The sequence below is a fragment of the Salvelinus alpinus genome, chromosome 11 (assembly GCF_045679555.1).
Source record: "Salvelinus alpinus chromosome 11, SLU_Salpinus.1, whole genome shotgun sequence".
NCBI lineage: Eukaryota > Metazoa > Chordata > Actinopteri > Salmoniformes > Salmonidae > Salvelinus > Salvelinus alpinus.
Window position 1 is genome coordinate 22,991,433 of NC_092096.1, and position 23,217 is coordinate 23,014,649.

Here is a 23,217-nt window from a genome sequence, read left to right on the forward strand (position 1 = left end):
TTGTACTGTGTTAGGGTCCTGATCTACCCTGATTGTACTGTCTTAGGGTCCTGATCTACCCTGATTGTACTGTCTTAGGGTCCTGATCAACCCTGATTGTACTGTCTTAGGGTCCTGATCAACCCTGATTGTACTGTCTTAGGGTCTTGATCAACCCTGATTGTACTGTCTTAGGGTCCTGATCAACCCTGATTGTACTGTCTTAGGGTCCTGATCTACCCTGATTGTACTGTCTTAGGGTCCTGATCAACCCTGATTGTACTGTCTTAGGGTCCTGATCTACCCTGATTGTACTGTCTTAGGGTCCTGATCAACCCTGATTGTACTGTCTTAGGGTCCTGATCTACCCTGATTGTACTGTCTTAGGGTCCTGATCTACCCTGATTGTACTGTCTTAGGGTCCTGATCAACCCTGATTGTACTGTCTTAGGGTCCTGATCAACCCTGATTGTACTGTCTTAGGGTCCTGATCAACCCTGATTGTACTGTCTTAGGGTCCTGATCTACCCTGATTGTACTGTCTTAGGGTCCTGATCAACCCTGATTGTACTGTCTTAGGGTCCTGATCTACCCTGATTGTACTGTCTTAGGGTCCTGAACAACCCTGATTGTACTGTCTTAGGGTCCTGATCAACCCTGATTGTACTGTCTTAGGGTCCTGATCAACCCTGATTGTACTGTCTTAGGGTCCTGATCAACCCTGATTGTACTGTGTCTACATGAAAGGATGCTGTATCTGAAGATAACACTCAATATATTTCTACCTTTGTAGGGGATTTCAAACTGAACATCCATTTATGTTTTTACTCTAATTACTGTTTTGAGATCTAAAACCGACCTTGCTCTTTTGCTCACAACATCAAATCAAAATCAAACTTTATTTGCCACAGTGTAGACTTTACCGTTGAAATGTTTACTTACAAGCCCTTAACCAACAGTGTAGTTCAAGAAGAAGAAAATATTTACCAAGTATACTAAAATAAAAAGTAATAATAAAAAGTAACACAATAAGAATAACGAGGCTATATACAGGGGGCACCGGTACCGAGTCAGTGTGCAGGGGTAAAGGCTAGTTGAGGTAATATGTACATCTAGGTGAGGGCAAAGTGACTATGCATAGGTAACAAACAAACAGCGAGTAGCAGCAGTGTACAAGGGGGGGGGGGGGTCAATGTAAATAGATAATTATGAATTGTGTCAGCAGACTATGGCTTGGGGGTAGAAGCTGTTGAGGAGCCTTTTGGTCCTAGACTTGGCGCTCTGGTACCGCTTGCCGTGCGGTAGCAGAGAAAAAAGTCTATAACTTGGATGGCTGGAGTCTGACAATTTTATGGGCTTTCCATTTTGACACATCCTATTATATAGGTCCTGGATGGCAGGAAGCTTGGCCACAGTGATGTACTGGGCCATTTGCACTACCCTCTGTAGCGCCTTACGGTTAGATGCCGAGCAGTTGCCATACCAGGCGGTGATGCAACGGGTCAGGATGCTCTCGATGGTGCAGCTGTAGAACCTTTTGAGGATCTGGGGGCCCATGCGAAATCTTTTCAGTCTCCTGAGGGGGAAAAGGTTTTTTCGTACCCTCTTCACGACTGTCTTGGTATGTTTGGACCATGATAGTTCGTTGGTGATGTGGACACCAAGGAACTTGAAACTCTCAACCTGCTCCACTACAGCCCCGTTGATGTTAATGAGGGCCTGTTCGGCCCACCTTTTCCTGTAGTCCACGATCAGCTCCTTTGTCTTGCTCACATTGAGGGAGAGGTTGTTGTCCTGGCACCACACTGCCAGTTCTCTGACCTCCTCCCTATAGGCCGTCTCATCGTTGTCGGTGATGACTGTTGTGTCGTCAGCAAACTTAATGATGGTGTTGGAGTCGTGTTTGGCCACGCAGTCGTGGGTGAACAAGGAATACAGAAGGGGACTAAGTACACACCCCTGAGGGGCCCCAGTGTTAAGGATCAGCTTGGCAGACGTATTGTTGCCTACTCTTACCACCTGAGGACGGCCCATCAGGAAGTCCAGGATCCAGTTGGAGGTGTTTAGTCCCAGAGTTCTTAGCTTAGTGGTGAGCTTCGTGGGCACTATGATGTTGAACGCTGTGCTGTAGTCGATGAACAGCATTCTCACATAGGTGTTCCTTTTGTCCAGGTGAGAAAGGGCGTGTGGAGTGCGATTGAGATTATGTCATCTGTGGATCTGTTGGGGCGGTATGCAAATTGGAGTGGGTCTAGGGTGTCCAGGAGGATGCTGTTGATGTGAGCCATGACCAGCCTTTCAAAGCACTTCATGGCTACCGACGTGAGTGCCATGGGGCGGTAATCAATTAGGTAGGTTACCTCCGTTTCCTTGGGCACAGGGACTATGGTGGTCTACTTGAAACACGTATGTATTACAGACTCAGTCAGGGAGAGGTTGAAAATGTCAGTGAAGACACTTGACAGTTGGTCCGCGCATGATTTGAGTACACGTCCTGGTAATCTGTCTGGCCCAGCGGCTTTGTGAATGTTGACCTGTTTAAAGGTTTTGTTCACATCGGCTACCGAGAAGGTTATCACGCAGTCATCCAGAACAGCTGGTGCTCTCATGCATGCTTCAGTGTTGATTGCCTCGAAGCAAGCATAAAAGGCATTTAGCTCGTCTGGTAGGCTCGCGTCACTGGGCAGCTCGCGTCTGGGTTTCCCTTTTTAGTCCATAATAGTTTCAAGCCCTGCCACAGCCGACGAGCATCAGAGCCGGTGTAGTAGGATTCAATCTTAATCCTGTATTGATGCTTTGCTTGTTTGATGGTTCGTCTGAGGGCATAGCGGGATTTCTTATAAGCGTCCGGATTAGTCTCCCGCTCCTTGAAAGCGGCAGCTCTAGCCTTTAGCTCGATGCGAATGTTGTATTCCTCTATGCCATTGGATGAATCCCGGAACATATTCCAGTCTGTGCTAGCAAAACAGTCCTGTAGTGTAGCATCCACGTCATCTGACCACTTCCGTATTGAGCGAGTCACTGGTACTTCCTGCTTTAGTTTTTGCTTGTAAGCAGGAATCAGAAGGATAGAATTGTGGTCAGATTTGCCAAATGGAGGGCGGGGGAGAGCTTTGTATGAATCTCTGTGTGTGGAGTAAAGGTGGTCTAGGATTTTGTTTCCCTGGTTGCACATGTGACATGCTGGTAAAAAATTGGTAAAACTGATTTAAGTTTGCCTGCATTAAAGTCCCCGGCCACTAGGAGCGCCGCTTCTGGGTGAGCATTTTATTATTTGCTTATGCCCTTATAGAGTTGGTTGAGAGCGGTCTTAGTGCCAGCTTTTCTTTGTGGTGGTAAATAGATGGCTACAAATAATACAGATAAGAACTCTCTTGGTAGATAGTGTGGTCGACAACTTATCATAAGGTACTCTACCTCAGGCGAGCAATACCTCAAGACTTCTTTAATATTACACATCGCACACCAGCTGTTATTGACAAAAAGACACACACTCCCACCCCTCGTCTTACCAGAGGTAGCGTCTCTGTTCTGCCGGTGCATGGAAAATCCCGCAAGCTCTATATTGTCCATTTCTTCGTTCAGCCACGTCTCAGTGAAACATAAGATGTTACAGTATTTAATGTCCCGTTGGATAATCATAATAATAGGTCATCCATTTTATTTTCTAACGATTGCACGTTAGCAAGGAGACTGGAAGGCATTGGGAGTTTACTCGCTCGCCTCCGGCTTCTCAGAAGGATCCCCGATCTGCGTCCCCTTTTCCGGCGTCTTTTCTTCATGCCAAAGGCGTGGATCTGGGCCTGTTCCAGTGAAAGCAGGATTTCCTTCTCGTCGGACTCGTGAAAGTATAAAGTTTCTTCCAGTCCGTGGTGAGTAGTTGCTTCTCTGATGTCCAGAAGTTATTTTCGGTCATAAGAGACGTAGCAGCAACATACACAATAAGTAAAAAAATAAGTTACGCAAAACAAAATAAAAAATAGCACAATTGGTTGGGAGAATGTAAAACGTCAGCCATGTTCTTCGGCGCCGTCTGTTAGTCTATTGGCTGGAGAAATCAACATAGTCCATTTAGAACTGTCAAAGGATGTGTGTGTTCATTCAATAGCTTGGCAGAGGCTTTTAAGCCTGCTAAAACAGAATTCTGCCTCTTCTTCCTCTTCCCTTTGTCTGCGGCCATCAGACATTATTGAAACGGACTGATACACGACTCTGAAAAACATTCTGCCTGACTGATCCAACGGCATCATCAGTCCTAGGCATCAACAACCTAAACCAACATGATCGGACACAACACGTGTGCAATACTGTCAGGTTGCGTGCGTAGACATCTTGTGAAGCCTCTAGTCTCTTTGGTACTTTTCCTCTTATAGTACTAGTTTAGGTGCTTTCCTACCGTAAACTCTGACTTGCAGAGTTCCAATCAAAGTCTGATTTTTAATGAGTTTCTGTTTCCTTCAGTGTTAGGGGGGAAATAAATGTGGTAGTGGGTAAAAGAGCTGTCTGTCGAATGGCGGCGTTTGAAAACAGAAACAACAAAGAGAGCGGCTGATGACTCCTGAACTCAGAAGGCTGGAGAAGCGAGGGAGGAGGGAGATATGGTGAGGCAGGCGGTACAGATAGAATCAGTTAAACAAATAAACAAACTCAAAACACAAATCTCCCTCCGGCTCTGTCTGATGAGATCAGGAGGTCTATATGAGAAAAGAGCCGTGAGTGGTGTGTGTGTGTGTGTGTGTGTGTGTGTGTGTGTGTGTGTGTGTGTGTGTGTGTGTGTGTGTGTGTGTGTGTGTGTGTGTGTGTGTGTGTGTGTGTGTGTGTGTGTGTGTGTGTGTGTGTGTGTGTGTGTGTGTGTGTGTGTGTGTGTGTGTGTGTTTTGCAAAGAGACCTTTACAGGGTAATCTATTTGATGAAACATTTATGAGGTTGAGCCAGCATTTTGACTGGCTGATTAGCTGCAAAAGTTTACCTGGAAATGGAATGACACTCAGGTGGAGTGAGTTTACCTGTGAGTGAGTGAGCAATATGAATTTATCTAGTGTACCGTCTACATTATGGTAGTACCTGGAAGTCAATCATCTCAAACATGTCTTTACCTGGAAGTGGATAGTCTAATGGTTAGAGCCTAATCTGAACCATGGGTTTACCTCTAACTGAACACTATGCAGCATAATATTTACATGGAAACATGTGCACCACACTGTATTATACACTATGAGGGAATAGTTTAGTTTTGATATTGCAAATACACACTGGAGGGGAAAACAAACTACAGTTCATTCCATTCATCCATTTTGCTCGTCTCAAACAGGCTTTGTTGGTACACTAGCAAATCACCATTCCCTTCTGTACAGCGTATTGGGAGTTATCTTCAATCTTCTCCACTACGGATTAGTGTACCCTAAAGAAATACAATGAATTATACTTCTAGGGTGTACCCTCTCCGTCCTGAGTGAACATGGGTATGACTCCACCTGTAGATATGCATGTCCCTTGTAGTATAGATATGTATGTTCTAGATAGTGATGCATGTCCCTGGTAGTATAGATATTTGTGTTCTAGATAGTGATACATGTACCTGGTAGTATAGATATTTGTGTTCTAGATAGTGATGCATGTACCTGGTAGTATAGACATTTGTGTTCTAGATAGTGATGCATGTACCTGGTAGTATAGCTATTTGTGTCCTAGATAGTGATGCATGTACCTGGTAGTATAGATATGTGTGTTCTAGATAGTGATGCATGTACCTGGTAGTATAGATATTTGTGTTCTAGATAGTGATGCATGTACCTGGTAGTATAGATATTTGTGTTCTAGATAGTGATGCATGTAACTGGTCGTAAGCCAGAGTGTAGATGTGTGTTTAAATTTTTTTTTTATATATATATATATATATACCGTATATACACATACACACACCTTTATTTAACTAGGCAAGTCAGTTAAGAACAAATTCTTATTTTCAATGACGGCCTAGGAACAGTGGGTTAACTATTCTAGATAGTGATGCGTGTACCTGGTAGTGAGCAAGCATGTTGAGTCTCTTCCAGTCGCTCTCAATCTTGGTAGAGAGGTCTTCGTCCATCAGGATCGTACGCTGACCTCTGCCCTGGCGCCACTCTGTGAGGGGGCAAAGATAAAGATAGGTTAGGGCACTATGGGAGAAAGAGATTTATATCCAGCCTGCACAGAATGACCTTTTCCACAAGATGCAGTGATCACTATCACATAGTGAATCCATGTCACGCTCTCTTTTTGTACACTCCTTTGATGTCACACACGCAGGTTGGCATTTATTGTCATGAATCTTTCCCTGGCGGCAGCTCTGTAGAGTGGTCACTGACTGGCACAGCCACAAAGTCATCAAATCTGTTGTTACAATATAACCAGTTTTGACTTTCTAGATGGCCCGTGTAGTGAAAAATCGCTTATTTCTGCCTCCAAGGCAAGATTCATGACAGTGAATGTCAACCTGCGTCACATACACACATGTTCTGCAGGAGCCATGTACGTCTGGACTGTGAGAAGAGAAAGTGAGTGGCTACAGTGAAACAGATCTGGAGTTCCTGGAATCCTTCCTTTGAAGCCAGCATGAGATTCCCAGGCTACAAAGCAGCGATACCGAGAAGTAGAACGAGTGTGACAACGAGTGTTAGTAGCAAAAGAGAACGAGAAGGAGGACAAGAAGAGATAGAGGGAAAAGGGAGGAAAATTAATCACCCACTCTGCTCTTTGATAGAGAGCGGATCGGGGGCCTTCGCTGGGCCCTCTCGATCGATGGATGTGATTACCGCTGCTAGCCAAGGTCCCTACTTCCTCTTTCATCTGTGGCGGGCCCCTGGCTCCCATGCTGAGTGCTCTCCACCATCGACCAGCGCTAAGCCCCCTGCTGAACTGTCTCGTATTGTCATTACTGGGAACTAGCTAGGGCAGGAGAAACCACACCACTGCTACCCCATTCAGCTGGACGTTCAGTCTCAGCTAGAGATACCACACCATTGCACCCTCAGGAGATACCCCACCAAAGCATCCTACAGAGTAATCCAACCACTGCACCCTTCAAGAGAAACCATACCACCGCACCCACTCGAGATACAACATCACACCACCTCCAACAGATAAGCCACCCCAAAGACATACGAAATAGCCCACCACCCTCACCACTGTAGAGAAACCCCACCACTGTATTCCCTCACATTATAATGAAAATAAAAGATATTGTGGAAAACAAACAAGGAGGTGATATTATTTTGTTTGCCGCATTTGAGTTTATATAAGAATGTGTCACTGTGTCGGTGTTGTTCCCGCCTGGTGTCGGCCACTGTCATCTCCTATTCCAATCACAAATAGACCAACAAAGCAGCAATCACAGGGCGGATGATGAAACACGTCGTAGGAGGGGTGAGGAGAATAACTTCGGCATCAGAAATCTCCAGGAAACACAAAGCCTCCTATTGTTTTCTCTCTGTACTGTACATCTTTCCATCAACATGCAAATGACCTGAGTCTCCAGTTGGGCCAGAGTAAACAAACCAAAGGAAGAGGAGAGAGGGAATTGGAAAAAAGGAGAGGAAAGAAAGGATGAAGTTGGAGAAAACCAGAGTAAGATGAGATTGCCCCTTTAACCCAATCCTTCCAGGTCTCTCTGTGTGGAGCCCAGTGTTGTAGATGAGGGCTTTGGGAAGTGGAGGGATTCTAGGACATCGGAGCTCCTACAGTGAAGGTGAAGGTGAAGGTTATTGAGGTAGTGTTGTCATACTGCAGAGGGGGAAGCAGTGAAGGTTATTGAGGTAGTGTTGTCATACTGCAGAGGGGGAAGCAGTGAAGGTTATTGAGGTAGTGTTGTCATACTGCAGAGGGGGAAGAAGTGAAGGTTATTGAGGTAGTGTTGTTATACTGCAGAGGGGGAAGAAGTGAAGGTTATTGAGGTAGTGTTGTGATACTGCATAGGGGGAAGCAGTGAAGGTTATTGAGGTAGTGTTGTTATACTGCAGAGGGGGAAGAAGTGAAGGTTATTGAGGTAGTGTTGTTATACTGCAGAGGGGGAAGAAGTGAAGGTTATTGAGGTAGTGTTGTCATACTGCAGAGGGGGAAGCAGTGAAGGTTATTGAGGTAGTGTTGTTATACTGCAGAGGGGGAAGCAGTGAAGGTTATTGAGGTAGTGTTGTTATACTGCAGAGGGGGAAGCAGTGAAGGTTATTGAGGTAGTTGATATACTGCAGGGGGGAAGCAGTGAAGGTTATTGAGGTAGTTGATATACTGCAGGGGGGGAGGCAGTGAAAGTTATGGAGGTGGTGTTGAGATACTGCAGAGGGGGAAGCAGTGAAGGTTGGGGTAGTGGTGTGATACTGCAGAGGGGGAAGCAGTGAAGGTTATTGAGGTAGTGTTGTGATACTGCAGAGGGGGAAGCAGTGAAAGTTGGGGTAGTGTTGTGATACTGCAGAGGGGGAAGCAGTGAAGGTTATTGAGGTAGTGTTGTTATGCTGCAGAGGGGGAAGCAGTGAAGGTTATTGAGGTAGTGTTATCATACTGCAGAGGGAGAAGCAGTGAAGGTTATTGAGGTAGTGTTGTGATACTGCAGAGGGGGAAGCAGTGAAGGTTATTGAGGTAGTGTTGTTATACTGCAGAGGGGGAAGCAGTGAAGGTTATTGAGGTAGTGTTGTGATACTGCATAGGGGGAAGCAGTGAAGGTTATTGAGGTAGTGTTGTCATACTGCAGAGGGGGAAGCAGTGAAGGTTATTGAGGTAGTGTTGTGACACTGCAGAGGGGGAAGCAGTGAAGGTTATTGAGGTAGTGTTGTTATACTGCAGAGGGGGAAGCAGTGAAGGTTATTGAGGTAGTGTTGTGATACTGCAGAGGGGGAAGCAGTGAAAGTTGGGGTTATTGAGGTAGTGTTGTTATACTGCAGAGGGGGAAGCAGTGAAGGTTATTGAGGTAGTGTTGTGATACTGCATAGGGGGAAGCAGTGAAGGTTATTGAGGTAGTGTTGTCATACTGCAGAGGGGGAAGCAGTGAAGGTTATTGAGGTAGTGTTGTGATACTGCAGAGGGGGAAGCAGTGAAGGTTATTGAGGTAGTGTTGTTATACTGCAGAGGGGGAAGCAGTGAAGGTTATTGAGGTAGTGTTGTGATACTGCAGAGGGGGAAGCAGTGAAGGTTATTGAGGTAGTGTTCTTATACTGCAGAGGGGGAAGCAGCACACACATGTACATGCATACGCACATACATACACACATACACCACACAATTCACTCCCCCCACCCTCAAACACGTACCCCCCCCCCCCCCCACACACACAAAGCAGGTCTTGCTTGGATTGGTTCTCACACGCTGTCCCCTCCTATCGTGCCTCCCTCAGCGGGACCCGGCATGGGGAATTAAAAACAATACCTGGGACAAAAAAACTCTTGTCAAATTTGTTTTCAGGAGAGCCTGCAAGATGGAAAGTGAGGATTGTCAATGTGGGGGAGGAGGTTGGGGGAGGGTTGGGGGAAGAGTTTGTCCGGACTCGGGAGGCCCGTTGATCTGTTAGTGGAATCATGCAGAGATGCTTCCTCTCCCCCTGAGTGGACCGTTCCATTCTATGTAATATCCTTCTACCTATTGTCTTTTATACGATACATAAATTACACCGCTTTCCTCCTAAACTACTTCCTTAGTCCCAATGCCCCCCCCCCCCAGACGCAGTGACAACACGCAGTGAGAAGTTCCCCCTCAGACTAAATGTCCAATTCTCTATAATAATAATAAACAATAAGACAACACACTGCCCGGTGGGCGCCATGAAACAATTTCGCAATGGAGCGCTCGCCAAAAACCTAAACCAATCTCTTCACTTATCAGAGAGACATTCCCCCATCACAGCTCCGTATGCCATTATAATATACTATTACTAAGAAAACACAGGGCCACACACACACCATCCTGATATGTGAATCCATAAAAAGGCTCGCCACTCACCGTCTACCTAGAAAGACCTGCCGAAATTGATGGAATACAATCAGGAAATAAAACATACACACACTTAGGCATGATAGGCCGTGCAGCCAGAAAATGTAGTGCCAGGATGTTGTATTGTGGGACTGAGAGACTTATGTCTTCGTATAGCAGAATGGGATTGTCACCTGTGCTCCCTCTCCAGCCTCTAGGTCACCAGGATGCTCGCTACGGCGCACACCTGACACCATCGTTACGCGCACCTGCGCGTCGTCAGACTCACCTGGACTCCATCCCTTCCCCGATTACCTTCCCTATATATGTCACTCCCTTTGGTTCCTTCCCCAGTTGTTTCTGTTTCAGTTTCCTGTCTGTGCATTGTTCGTGTTTCTTGTTTTGTACTATGTTACGTTTATTTATTAAAACACTCTCAGCGCACATCGTTACATGGATGTACAGGGGGAGCCGATCAGCTCACCACTCCTCACTACTACAAACAGAGACAATTAGTCATCTTATAACACCACTAGGAAATAACCTTGGTGAAGAAAATGACAACCCAGTCTACTGAGAACAGGAAGTAAGAAAGAAAGAGAGAAGAAGAAGAGAAAGCTGGAGTGAAAGAAAAGAAGGCCGATCTCTTCGAGAGTTTCACAGAAAAATAATATAAGATTGAGGAGGTTTGGGGATCTGAGAGCCTCTCCATTGATTACTTGATCAATCATGTGAGTCAGAGTGTGGTCAACAGGGCTGGATCGATGGGGAGTCGGGGAGGGAAGAGAACAATCACACAGCACCAGTCATAGGAGCCAGAGAGAGGTCTGCTGGACTCAACTCTCCTGAGATCTATGGGAGGGAGGCTGGTGTTTAGTCTCTCAAACTCATTCCACGGAGGGCCGAGTGGCTGCGAGTTTCTCGCTCCTCCCTTGTACCGGATTGATGAATTAAGGTCACTAATTAGTAAGGAACTCCCCTCACCTGGTTGTCTAGGACTTAATTGAAAGGAGAAATCAAAAACCAGCAGACACTAATCCCTCTGTGGAATGAGTTTAACATCCCTGGTGTAGAGGAACATGAGAACTCTAAAAATGGCCTCCACATGTTCAATAACTGAAGACTAATCAACACCGATTTGTCCACGTCATGGAAAAATAACTCAATGTTCGTCGATTAAAAGCAGAAAATACAATATATATTTGCAATAATAATTCCAGGTGTTAACCTTTTCAACTCCAGGGAAAATGTTCTCCATTTGTACGCGTATATGGTTGCTGTAGAAAAAGGGGCTCATTGACTGATCAGACTTGTATTCACCCGGCACAAAACGGTCCCGAACGGATTTCTAATAGGACATGTTTTTGTTTTCCATTGCATAACATTTTGCTACAGAGTGCCCTAATGAACGGGGATCTTACCAAGGTCCATGTCAGAGGCCTTCTGTCGGTGGGAGTGGGGAACGTTCTTGTATATGGCGTCCAGGATCTTTTCCTTCACCTGGCTGATGGAGTCACAGTTCAACACCTTCACCTGGATCTCAGGGCTCTTCTCATTGTCCGGGTGGATGCAGTTCACCACCTGTAGAGAACAGGGACAAGACTTGGAGTTATACGCCTGCTATTACAATAGGAATACAGTCACCACCTGTAGAGAACAGGGACAAGACTTGGAGTTATACGCCTGCTATTACAATAGAAATACAGTCACCACCTTTAGAGAACAGGGACAAGACTTGGAGTTATACACCTGCTATTACAATAGGAATACAGTCACCACCTGTAGAGAACAGGGACAAGACTTGGAGTTATACACCTGCTATTACAACAGGAATACAGTTCACCACCTGTAGAGAACAGGGACAAGACTTGGAGTTATACACCTGCTATTACAATAGGAATACAGTCACCACCTTTAGAGAACAGGGACAAGACTTGGAGTTATACACCTGCTATTACAATAGGAATACAGTCACCACCTGTAGAGAACAGGGACAAGACTTGGAGTTATACACCTGCTATTACAATAGGAATACAGTTCACCACCTGTAGAGAACAGGGACAAGACTTGGAGTTATACACCTGCTATTACAACAGGAATACAGTTCACCACCTGTAGAGAACAGGGACAAGACTTGGAGTTATACACCTGCTATTACAATAGGAATACAGTCACCACCTGTAGAGAACAGGGACAAGACTTGGAGTTATACACCTGCTATTACAACAGGAATACAGTTCACCACCTGTAGAGAACAGGGACAAGACTTGGAGTTATACACCTGCTATTACAATAGGAATACAGTCACCACCTTTAGAGAACAGGGACAAGACTTGGAGTTATACACCTGCTATTACAATAGGAATACAGTCACCACCTGTAGAGAACAGGGACAAGACTTGGAGTTATACACCTGCTATTACAATAGGAATACAGTTCACCACCTGTAGAGAACAGGGACAAGACTTGGAGTTATACACCTGCTATTACAATAGGAATACAGTCACCACCTTTAGAGAACAGGGACAAGACTTGGAGTTATACACCTGCTATTACAATAGGAATACAGTTCACCACCTGTAGAGAACAGGGACAAGACTTGGAGTTATACACCTGCTATTACAACAGGAATACAGTTCACCACCTGTAGAGAACAGGGACAAGACTTGGAGTTATACACCTGCTATTACAATAGGAATACAGTCACCACCTGTAGAGAACAGGGACAGGTCTTTTTTCTATAGAATAGAGAAGCATATCAGGAGTTGATGAGGGATTCAGGTATGCTGTGTCTCGGTTGATAATTATATTGGAGATGGAGACACATTCTGTGGGATGATGGTAATTAAACTATGGCGTGGTCGTTGGATATCAGGTTTGAAAGAGGCCATTCTGTGTCTGTCAAGTCTGGTGAAAGTCTTTCCTGTAATATAAATGGGTATTCAGAGAAACTGGCCTCCCAGGGGGGGGGCAGTCTGACACGGCATGGCTACCTTGAGTCGATGAGCGGTTAACAAGCTAATTATTATCACACGGTTATTATCATTCACAGTGAATACATCAGCCATCATCATCAGCATCATCATCTACGCCATTGAGGCTCTCGCCAGATGTAATTACATGGTCCAAGGGGAAGAAGGAGGCCATTTACATAAGAAAGAGGAAATAAAATACTTTATGGTCCCATGCTGTTCCCAGTACAATTCTATACCTCTATCGTTGGGCAGATAATTACATGTTGTAAAAGAGCCATTCCATCATCAATCCTTCTAGATTGATTGAGACAGAGATACTGTTTCTCACGGCCAACTGAAATAACTCTATTGCTCTCCAAGCTATCTGAGCCACACTGTGTGCTTCCTGGGAATGGTTTGATTTGTCTTACAGAGACATTGAGGGGAGCTGGTAACAAACTGCCTGGCTGGGTGTCTTGTCTTCCCTCAGTCAGCTCAGGTCACAGTGGTGGAGGAGAGGAATGAAGATGATCAGAGAGTAGAACAGAAAGAGAGACCAGGGAAACAACCGGTCTTCATGGCCTCCTCTCCCTCTTCCTGGCCTCCTCCCCCTCTTCCTCGCCTCCTCCCCCCTCTTCCCTGATCTCTAACACACTCCCTCCTTTTCCCTGCCCCCTCTTCCTCGCCTCTTCCCTCATCTTCCTCGCCTCTTCCCTCTGTCAGCTCCGGGTACTAAAAGAAAGTGAGGTCAGTGAGCCCTCTTCCAGTCAGGCGTGAAAGGAGGCGGGTGGCTGGGTGTTACCGTGTCCAAAACTCCTTCCTTCCCCTCCCCACAAAATGCAGTTCCTACCCCAGCCCCTTGTCCCCGTGGGGGGCGTTGACCCTTACCAGCATCTTGTAGTCGATTTGCTGTCTGATGAGCTTATCCTCGCTGAGCGAGTAGCGCGCCTCACCAGTGATGGAGTCTATAGGCCCCTTCTCCATCTGCTGCTTGATGGCACAGAAGAGGGAGAAGAGGGGCTCGCCCGCACACTCCTGTGTAGAGAGGGATGGTAAGAGACAGACAAACAGAGAGAGAGACAGACAAACAGAGAGAGAGACAGACAAACACAGAGAGAGAGAGAGAGAGACAGACAGCGAGAGAGGTTGGTGTCAAAAATATAACCTTAACCCTAAATTTAACCATAGCTCCTAACCCTAAAACGAACCCCATTTCCTAACCCTAAACCTAATTGTAATGCCATTTCCTAACCCTAAACCTAATTGTAATGCAATTTCCTAACCCTAAACCTAATTGTAATGCCAACACTAATTCTAACTTTAACCCTAAACCCCTAGAAACAGCATTTGACCCTGTGGGGACTAACAAAATGTCCCCAGTTGGTTACATTTTTGTTTTTTTACTATTCTTGTGGAGACTATTCTTGTGGGGACACGTCCACACACACACAAACAAACACACAGACACACGCACACACACATGGACAAACGCACACGGACACACACACACAAAAACACACAGACACACTTTACATATTACCCACTCTCACAGACATGAAGCTAGAGGAGCTGAATGGGTGAACAAAGCAGAATGTATCAGAGTAAAGTGCAGACATTGACCTTTAGGAACTTGTATAGCAGGAAGGTGAACCAGTTGGTCAGCATTTTCTCTGCCACAGACTCCGTCCTGAAATCAACAGAGACATTCCATCAACATACCATCCCTCACAACCATCACAAATATTCAATATGATCATCAAATATTCCACACAAAACCATGCCTGTCGTAATGAATAGGGGCTTTTGTTACACAAACATTATTGCAAAAACATTATTGGCTCTCACTTCTAAAGGCCCCCCAATCTTCCTGCCTATGCCTTTTATATTCAGGCACGCCAAGGGCACCTAAGCTACGCTGGGGTCTTAATAGAAGAGAAAGCAATTAAAACCTTTATTTGATCCCATTGGGATTGATGTCATTAGAAGGGCCTGTAATAATACTGGCCTCATTATTAACCTCTCCCTCCTTAGCTCATTCACACCCACTGTCTGGGACGACACAGCACATCACATTACAATAGAAAGTGAATGCACACATCCATCGCCCTGCTCTCTTTCTCTCTCTGTTATGTTTGGTCTCTCGTGCCAGTGGGCGCTCCGCTGGCGTGACTAATCGGGGCACCGTTCACTGGGCTACCACAGGCGGCCATACCGTGTGAATGGATAATATTCATGCGCACAATAACAAACAGCGGGGTCTGAAAGGCGAGAGGCGGGGATCGGATATCCTTTGACACGTCTCTGGCTCCTGTGTAGTGGGTAATCTGCCAAGAACCCCCCCCCTCTCCCCCTCAACCCACCACCACCTCAATGAGGCATGGCCACAGGCATCAATATTTCAGGATTAGGCCATTGTGTGTGTGTGCACGCCCCCTTGCCCCTTCTGTCATTCGGTTGCCACCTGCAGCCTCCCCCTGGCCCCTCCTCTCAGAGCCCTCCTGGCACCTCTTAGGAGGACCATCACATTTAGAGATGGAGGCTTGTGCCCGCTGTGCCAATAGGCCAGGCCTAGCACCCCCTGCCAACCAGAATTGGCACAACACCTGGATGGGATTAACTTCCTGCTCTGCTTGCGCCCGCACTTTTATGTCGGCGCGGCGGACGAGAGAGTCCTCGGCTCTAGGGGTCAGGGAGGTCACGTTTCATCTTTCCTTTCATGTGTCCCTCACTCTATTCCTCCCCTCCACTCCCTCATTCTCTCTCCCTCCTTTCCCCTCAGACCCTGTCGCCTTATTTGTAATCATTCACACTTCCAAATGGTCTCCATGTAGACAAATTCAGCACATCAATCAAAGAGATGAAAAGAGAGTGTAAAAGGGAGAGGTGGAGAAGAGGGGAGGGGTCTCAGTAAAAGACAAAATAACAGAATGACTTGGAGATGGAGGGAGGGGTCTCAGTAAAAGACAAGAATAACAGAATGACTTGGAGATGGAGGGAGGGGTCTCAGTAAAAGACAAGAATAACAGAATGACTTGGAGATGGAGGGAGGGGTCTCAGTAAAAGACAAGAATAACAGAATGACTTGGAGATGGAGGGAGGGGTCTCAGTAAAATGGAAGAATAACAGAATGACTTGGAGATGGAGGGAGGGGTCTCAGTAAAATGGAAGAATAACAGAATGACTTGGAGATGGAGGGAGGGGTCTCAGTAAAATGTAAGAATAACAGAATGACTTGTCTGAGTCTTTATCTCCTCTTTCAGCTCCCTCGTTTCCTCCTCTTTTTGTTATTTTATGTGTGTGTGGGTTCTAAAAGAATGTGTTCAGAAAGGTGTGTGTAACTGTGTGTGTGTGTGTGTGTGTGTGTGTGTGTGTGTGTGTGTGTGTGTGTGTGTGTGTGTGTGTGTGTGTGTGTGTGTGTGTGTGTGTGTGTGTTTGGCAGTGTGAGCCAGGTCCTCCAGTAATGATCTGTTTTGGCACAGCCCCACAGGAAGTCCTCATGGCTGTCCTCTATCCAAGCCCTGCCTATAGGGAAGATGGGATGAAGGGCTGCTGCACCGGGCCGTTACACCACAGCTGGCACCTAACATGTCCACAACGGTCCAACAACCTCCTCAACCTCCTCTTGACTGCCACATCTCTAGAACGTATCAGTACCGTTACTGATAAGTTAACATGGCTGTAATGCTTTGTGATATTGCATGTTGGCATGAAGAAGTGTGCCCGCTTGGCACACAGTCAACCAAGTCAACTTGTTGGTACTTAGTTCCTCCTGGTTACAGAGCAGTCGTTTTGCCTCTGCACATGAGATGGGAACCAGAGAATTCCTGGATTGCAGATGCGATGGGACGCATTAGTATGTCGTGCAGAGCGACGCTCTATAAAATGGAGGCGTAACGCTCAATGTATCTTCACAGCTCTCCCACTCATTCCACAGACATTTCTTTACAGGTATCTGGCATCACACTGATCATAAATTCATGATACACTAAACCATGGGTCCTGAAACAACAGATGTGGCTTACAAACAAAGTTTTGACACCAGAGATCATTAATGAGGGTTCTGTATATCATATCGTTATTGATTGTGATAGATAAGCTCTTAAAATCAATAAGATGTTAAAGGACAGGATTCTCAGGGGGGGGGGGGGGGCAAGTCCCCCCCCCCCCTTATTCCCACTTTGGTGTGCCCCCTTATGGGAGGGGAGACATGTGATATGCGCGGGGGTCACAAGGCTTTTCTCTGTTAACCAAACACGCAGCTGCGTTGGAGCTCTGCTGCTAGCCACGCCCCCTTCCTCCAATCCCACGTGTTAAAGCACCACAGCATGAAGTCAAAAATGATTTCAATTTCCCACTCGGGCTCCTGGGGAGAAGATTGGCTGTCTGACGCAGAGCACAAGCTGCATCCCCAATGGCACCCTATGTCCTATATAGTGCACTACTTTTGATCACATCCCTGATCAAAAGTAGTGCACTACATAGGGAATAGGGTACAATTTGGGACATAGAAGCAGTCTCAGTGCTTAGGCTGACGTCTTCTTACTAGAACTACTGAGATAATCCTCACAGTATAATCAGAGGACCTTTAGCTCCTACTGATTATTATCCCCTGTGTGTGTGTGTGTGTGTGTGTGTGTGTGTGTGTGTGTGTGTGTGTGTGTGTGTGTGTGTGTGTGTGTGTGTGTGTGTGTGTGTGTGTGTGTGTGTGTGTGTGTGTGTGTGTGTGTGTGTATGTGGGTGTGTATGTGGGCGGGTGGGTGGGTGGGTGTGTGGGTGTGGGTGTGGGTGGGTGTGTGGGTGTGCGGGTGTGTGGGTGTGCGGGTGTGTGGGTGGGTGCATCAGGAGGGGCAGATGGAAGGTTGCTGGTAAAAGGAAATAATAAAAGCCCCGATTAAAAAAAATATATATTATATCAGAGATGGATGAAAGAAATCTGAGCCGTGGAAAAGGTTTAGCAGCTATTTCAGTATGCATGAAGAGAGAATGAGAGGGTGTACGCGGGGGGTGGAGGAAGGAGAGGGGGCTGACAGAGGAGGGCGCAGAAATGCGACAGATGGTTGTGGAAGTCTCTCGTTAGTTAGTTTGCCTGGTGGTGTGCCTCAGCTGAGGTTGAGACGGGCAGATGGAGATGTAGAGAAATGCGGGAGAGGAGAGTGGAGGAGAGGAGAGTGGAGGAGAGGAGAGTGGAGGAGTGGAGAGTGGAGGAGAGGAGAGTGGAGGAGTGGAGAGTGGAGGAGAGGAGAGTGGAGGAGAGGAGAGTGGAGGAGTGGAGAGTGGAGGAGTGGAGAGTGGAGGAGAGGGGTGGAGAGTGGAGGAGAGGGGTGGAGAGTGGAGGAGAGGAGAGTGGAGGAGAAGAGAGTGGAGGAGTGGAGAGGGGTGGAGTGGAGAGGGGTGGAGAGGAGAGCGGTGGAGAGGAGAGGGGTGGAGAGGTTGTCTTGGAAGCGGTGATGGGAAGCTGGTCTGGACACAGTGCCAAAGATGCCCTGCTTATGCACTTTGAGCAGTGATTTAGTAATCAAGTAAAAAGGCAAAGAGGGGAGAAAGACAGAGAAAAGAGAGAAAGAGAGACGGCCTGCGCAGAGGCGGGGGGGAGAGAGAGAGAGGGCGGGAGATAGATGGATAGAGCGAGAGAGAGAGAGAGAGAGGGCGGGAGATAGATGGATAGAGCGAGAGAGAGAGAGAGAGAGAGAGAGAGGGCGGGAGATAGATGGATAGAGCGAGAGAGAGCGAGAGAGAGAGCGAGAGATGGAGAGAGACGATGAGAGAGAGGGAGATTGGGAGGACACAGAGGGAGGAGAAAGGGAGAGATAGATTGAGGCACGGGGGGGTGTTACTCCGAGCCCAGATTTAGCCATCCCATCACAGCTGAGTGAGTCTGGGTGTCTCCTCTATTTTGGGCGGGTATCCAGGGCCAAGCAGCAAGTCTGTGACTGTGTGTCCCTCTAGTCTGGTAGTGTTGCAGCAGCTAGCCCCTCTAGTCTGGTAGTGTTCCAGCAGCTAGCCCCTCTAGTCTGGTAGTGTTCCAGAAGCTAGTCCCTTTAGTCTGGTAGTGTTCCAGCAGATAGCCTTTCTAGTCTGGGAGTGTTCCAGCAGCTAGCCCCTCTAGTCTGGTAGTGTTCCAGAAGCTAGTCCCTATAGTCTGGTAGTGTTCCAGCATCTAGCCCCTCTAGTCTGATAGTGTTGCAGCAGCTAGTCCCTCTAGTCTGGTAGTGTTCCAGCAGCTAGTCCCTCTAGTCTGGTAGTGTTCCAGCAGCTAGCCTCTAGTCTGGTAGTGTTCCAGCAGATAGCCTTTCTAGTCTGGTAGTGTTCCAGCAGCTAGTCCCTCTAGTCTGGTAGTGTTCCAGCAGCTAGTCCCTTTAGTCTGGTAGTGTTCCAGCAGCTAGTTCCTTTAGTCTGGTAGTGTTCCAGCAGCTAGTCCCTGTAGTCTGGTAGTGTTCCAGCAGCTAGTCCCTATAGTCTGGTAGTGTTCCAGCAGCTAGCCCCTCTAGTCTGGTAGTGTTGCAGCAGCTAGCCCCTCTAGTCTGGTAGTGTTCCAGCAGCTAGTCCCTCTAGTCTGGTAGTGTTGCAGCAGCTAGCCCCTCTAGTCTGGTAGTGTTCCAGCAGCTAGTCCCTCTAGTCTGGTAGTGTTCCAGCAGCTAGTCCCTATAGTCTGGTAGTGTTTCAGCAGCTAGCCCCTCTAGTCTGGTAGTGTTCCAGCAGCTAGTCCCTATAGTCTGGTAGTGTTTCAGCAGCTAGCCCCTCTAGTCTGGTAGTTCCAGTATTGTTTTTACAGACTGTATTATACTGTAGTATTTACTGTGTTTTGCAGACATTCATGTATTATTTACTATAGTGTTTTTGTTTTATTGTCTTTGACATAGGAGTGGGGGCTTTCTCCTTGAGGAAACCTACTGGACAAATACTGAAAGAGCACATTTTCCATAACCTTTAGGTAGACAGGACTGGGGTCTGAACAAAGAGTTCAGAGCTTCTGCTCTTTTCTATAACCTGTAGGGAACACAATATATGGTCTATACTTGGCATGTAAGTTTCTCACTTATGGGTGGCACAAATTGGGATACAGGGCAGGGGATTGGGCAGGGTATATGCAAATGAAATACTGTAGTATTTTCAGAAAAGAAAAAGAAAAGGGTGGTGTTTTTGCAGACATTACTCAAGTATTTACTACAGTGTTTCTTTTCAGATAAAACTAATATTTATTATAGTATTCTACAGTATACTACAACATTCTATAGTAAGTACTATACACGATCAAGTGACACTACAGCGTTTAGTATAATATTCTACACTATACTACTGTTTACTACAGAATTCTATAGTAAGTACGTTAGTATTTTATAATAAATTGTAGTATTGTTTAATTTGGGATTGAAGAAGTTTACTGCTTGGTAATGGCGCCGGAAGCTCTTGGTGCGATTAATCATGCCTTGTCCATACGGCACTAATCAAATGCCACATCTGAGATTTTTCTGTTAAACGTCTCCTTCATGATGTGAATATGGGGCTCATTTTCTGACACAACCCTTACACAATGATACGCTCAATACGCTCCCATGTTAGTGAACAGCTAGCGAACAGAGGAATCTGTGTCTGTCTTCATTGGGGAGGAGGATTTCACCCGAGGGAGGACGGGAGGTTTGCAATTGAAATTAGGAAGATTAAATTCATTTACGACATGCCTATCAAATCATTGGGGAGGCTGACTGAGCAGTGAGCACCCTGAGCAAATGTGTGATACAACGACCACACGGAAACGTCTTTTTCAAGGGTAACCGAGATGGTCGCAACACCTTCAGCACCATATATGGTGATATGGTGTTGAATTGAAGTGGTGGTACTGTGTATACGATACAGACTGACGCACAGGGAAGTGCTGATTGAGCGGGGAGCAGCTAGGGCTTTTAACAATCCCATTTATTTTTCAAGTGAGGATTTTTACAGCTTTTTTAAATTGGATTCTCCGCTAATTAATCGTAATTATATTCTAATGATGTGCGTGTCAGAGTAGTACATGTTTCTGAGACAAAGTGATCATTTCAATGTCATTGAAGTTAATTCCACATGTCACCGCCATGAAACAGTGAATATGGAGCGATCAGGCATGGCTGATCGGCTTGGTGCTTGACTAATACACTAATTCAACAAAGTCCAGTTTCAAAGGACACATCCCAAATGGCACCCTATGGGCCCTGGTCAAAAGTACTGCACTACTGTATATAAGAACTAAGGATTTTATCCTGTTCTTAGTTATAGCATAAACCAGCCATTCTAGAGAGTTAGAGTTGGATAAGAAGTACGAACATTGGTATTAATGATCAATTGAGAGAGGCTTGGAGAGGGAAAGCGAACCCATATCCACAGTCCATTACCATTGAGTGGAAATCTATGTGTGTTAATGTGTAGGATAACGCTAATGCAACGTTGATGTTAGCATTAGTCAGCTGTTCAGAGCTTAAATGCTTAAGAGCTCCGTGAGGGCCCAATCATTCACTCTGTCGCAGATAGAGAGAGAAGAGAGATAGAGAAAGAGAGCGAGAGAAGAGAGTGATGAAGAGAGATAGAGAAAGAGAGCGAGAGAAGAGAGTGATGGAGAGAGATAGAGAGAAATAGAGCGAGAGAAGAGAGTGATGAAGAGAGATAGAGAAAGAGACCGAGAGAAGAGTGATGAAGAGAGATAGAGAGAGAGAGAGCAAGAGAAGAGAGTGATGAAGAGAGATAGAGAGAGAGCGAGAGAAGAGAGTGATGGAGAGATAGAGAGAGCGAGAGAAGTGAGTGATGAAGAGAGATAGAGAAAGAGAGCGAGAGAAGAGAGTGATGGAGAGAGATAGAGAGAAAGAGAGCGAGAGAAGAGAGTGATGAAGAGAGATAGAGAAAGAGAGCGAGAGAAGAGAGTGATGGAGAGATAGAGAGAGCGAGAGAAGTGAGTGATGAAGAAAGATAGAGAAAGAGAGCGAGAGAAGAGAGTGATGGAGAGAGATAGAGAGAAAGAGAGCGAGAGAAGAGAGTGATGAAGGGAGATAGAGAAAGAGAGCGAGAGAAGAGAGTGATGAAGAGAGATAGAGAGAGAGAGAATACCTCGGCCTAAACATCAGCACCACAGGTAGCTTCCACAGAGCTGTGAACGATCTGAGAGACAAGGCAAGAAGGGCATTCTATGCCATCAAAAGGAACATAAATTTCAACATACCAATTAGGATCTGGCTAAAAATACTTGAATCAGTCATAGAGCCCATTGCCCTTTATGGTTGTGAGGTCTGGGGTCCGCTCACCAACCAAGATTTCACAAAATGGGACAAACACCAAATTGAGACTCTGCATGCAGAATTCTGCAAAAATATCCTCCGTGTACAACGTAGAACACCAAATAATGCATGCAGAGCAGAATTAGGCCGATACCCACTAATTATCAAAATCCAGAAAAGAGCCGTTAAATTCTACAACCACCTAAAAGGAAGCGATTCCCAAACCTTCCATAACAAAGCCATCACCTACAGAGAGATGAAACTGGAGAAGAGTCCCCTAAGCAAGCTGGTCCTAGGGCTCTGTTCACAAACACAAACACACCCCACAGAGCCCCAGGACAACAGCACAATTAGACCCAACCAAATCATGAGAAAACAAAAAGATAATTACTTGACACATTGGAAAGAATTAACAAAAAAACAGAGCAAACTAGAATGCTATTTGGCCCTAAACAGAGAGTACACAGTGGCAGAATACCTGACCACTGTGACTGACCCAAACTTAAGGAAAGCTTTGACTATGTACAGACTCAGTGAGCATAGCCTTGCTATTGAGAAAGGCCGCCGTAGGCAGACATGGCTCTCAAGAGAAGACAGGCTATGTGCTCACTGCCCACAAAATGAGGTGGAAACTGAGCTGCACTTCCTAACCTCCTGCCCAATGTATGACCATATTAGAGAGACATATTTCCCTCAGATTACACAGATCCACAAAGAATTCGAAAACAAATCCAATTTTGATAAACTCCCATATCTACTGGGTGAAATTCCACAGTGTGCCATCACAGCAGCAAGATTTGTGACCTGTTGCCACAAGAAAAGGGCAACCAGTGAAGAACAAACACCATTGTAAATACAACCCATATTTATGCTTATTTATTTTAACTTGTGTGCTTTAACCATTTGTACATTGTTACAACACTGTATATATATAATATGACATTTGTAATGTCTTTTTTGTTTTGAAACTTCTGTATGTGTAATGTTTACTGTTAATTTGTATTGTTTATTTCACTTTTGTATATTATCTACCTCACTTGCTTTGGCAATGTTAACACATGTTTCCCATGCCAATAAAGCCCCTTGAATTGAATTGAATTGAATTGAGA

General features: G+C 45.9%; 1 protein-coding gene and 1 non-coding gene across 2 annotated transcripts in view; both read right to left on the reverse strand.

Moving 5' to 3' along the window:
• Positions 1–23,217, reverse strand: part of plxna4 (plexin A4) — a 559,926-nt gene that overhangs the window by 36,833 nt on the left and 499,876 nt on the right. The window lies entirely within an intron of this gene.
• Positions 19,731–19,783, reverse strand: LOC139534967 (U7 small nuclear RNA). Its single transcript, XR_011667053.1, has one exon. It is a non-coding gene; the product is annotated as a U7 small nuclear RNA (small nuclear RNA).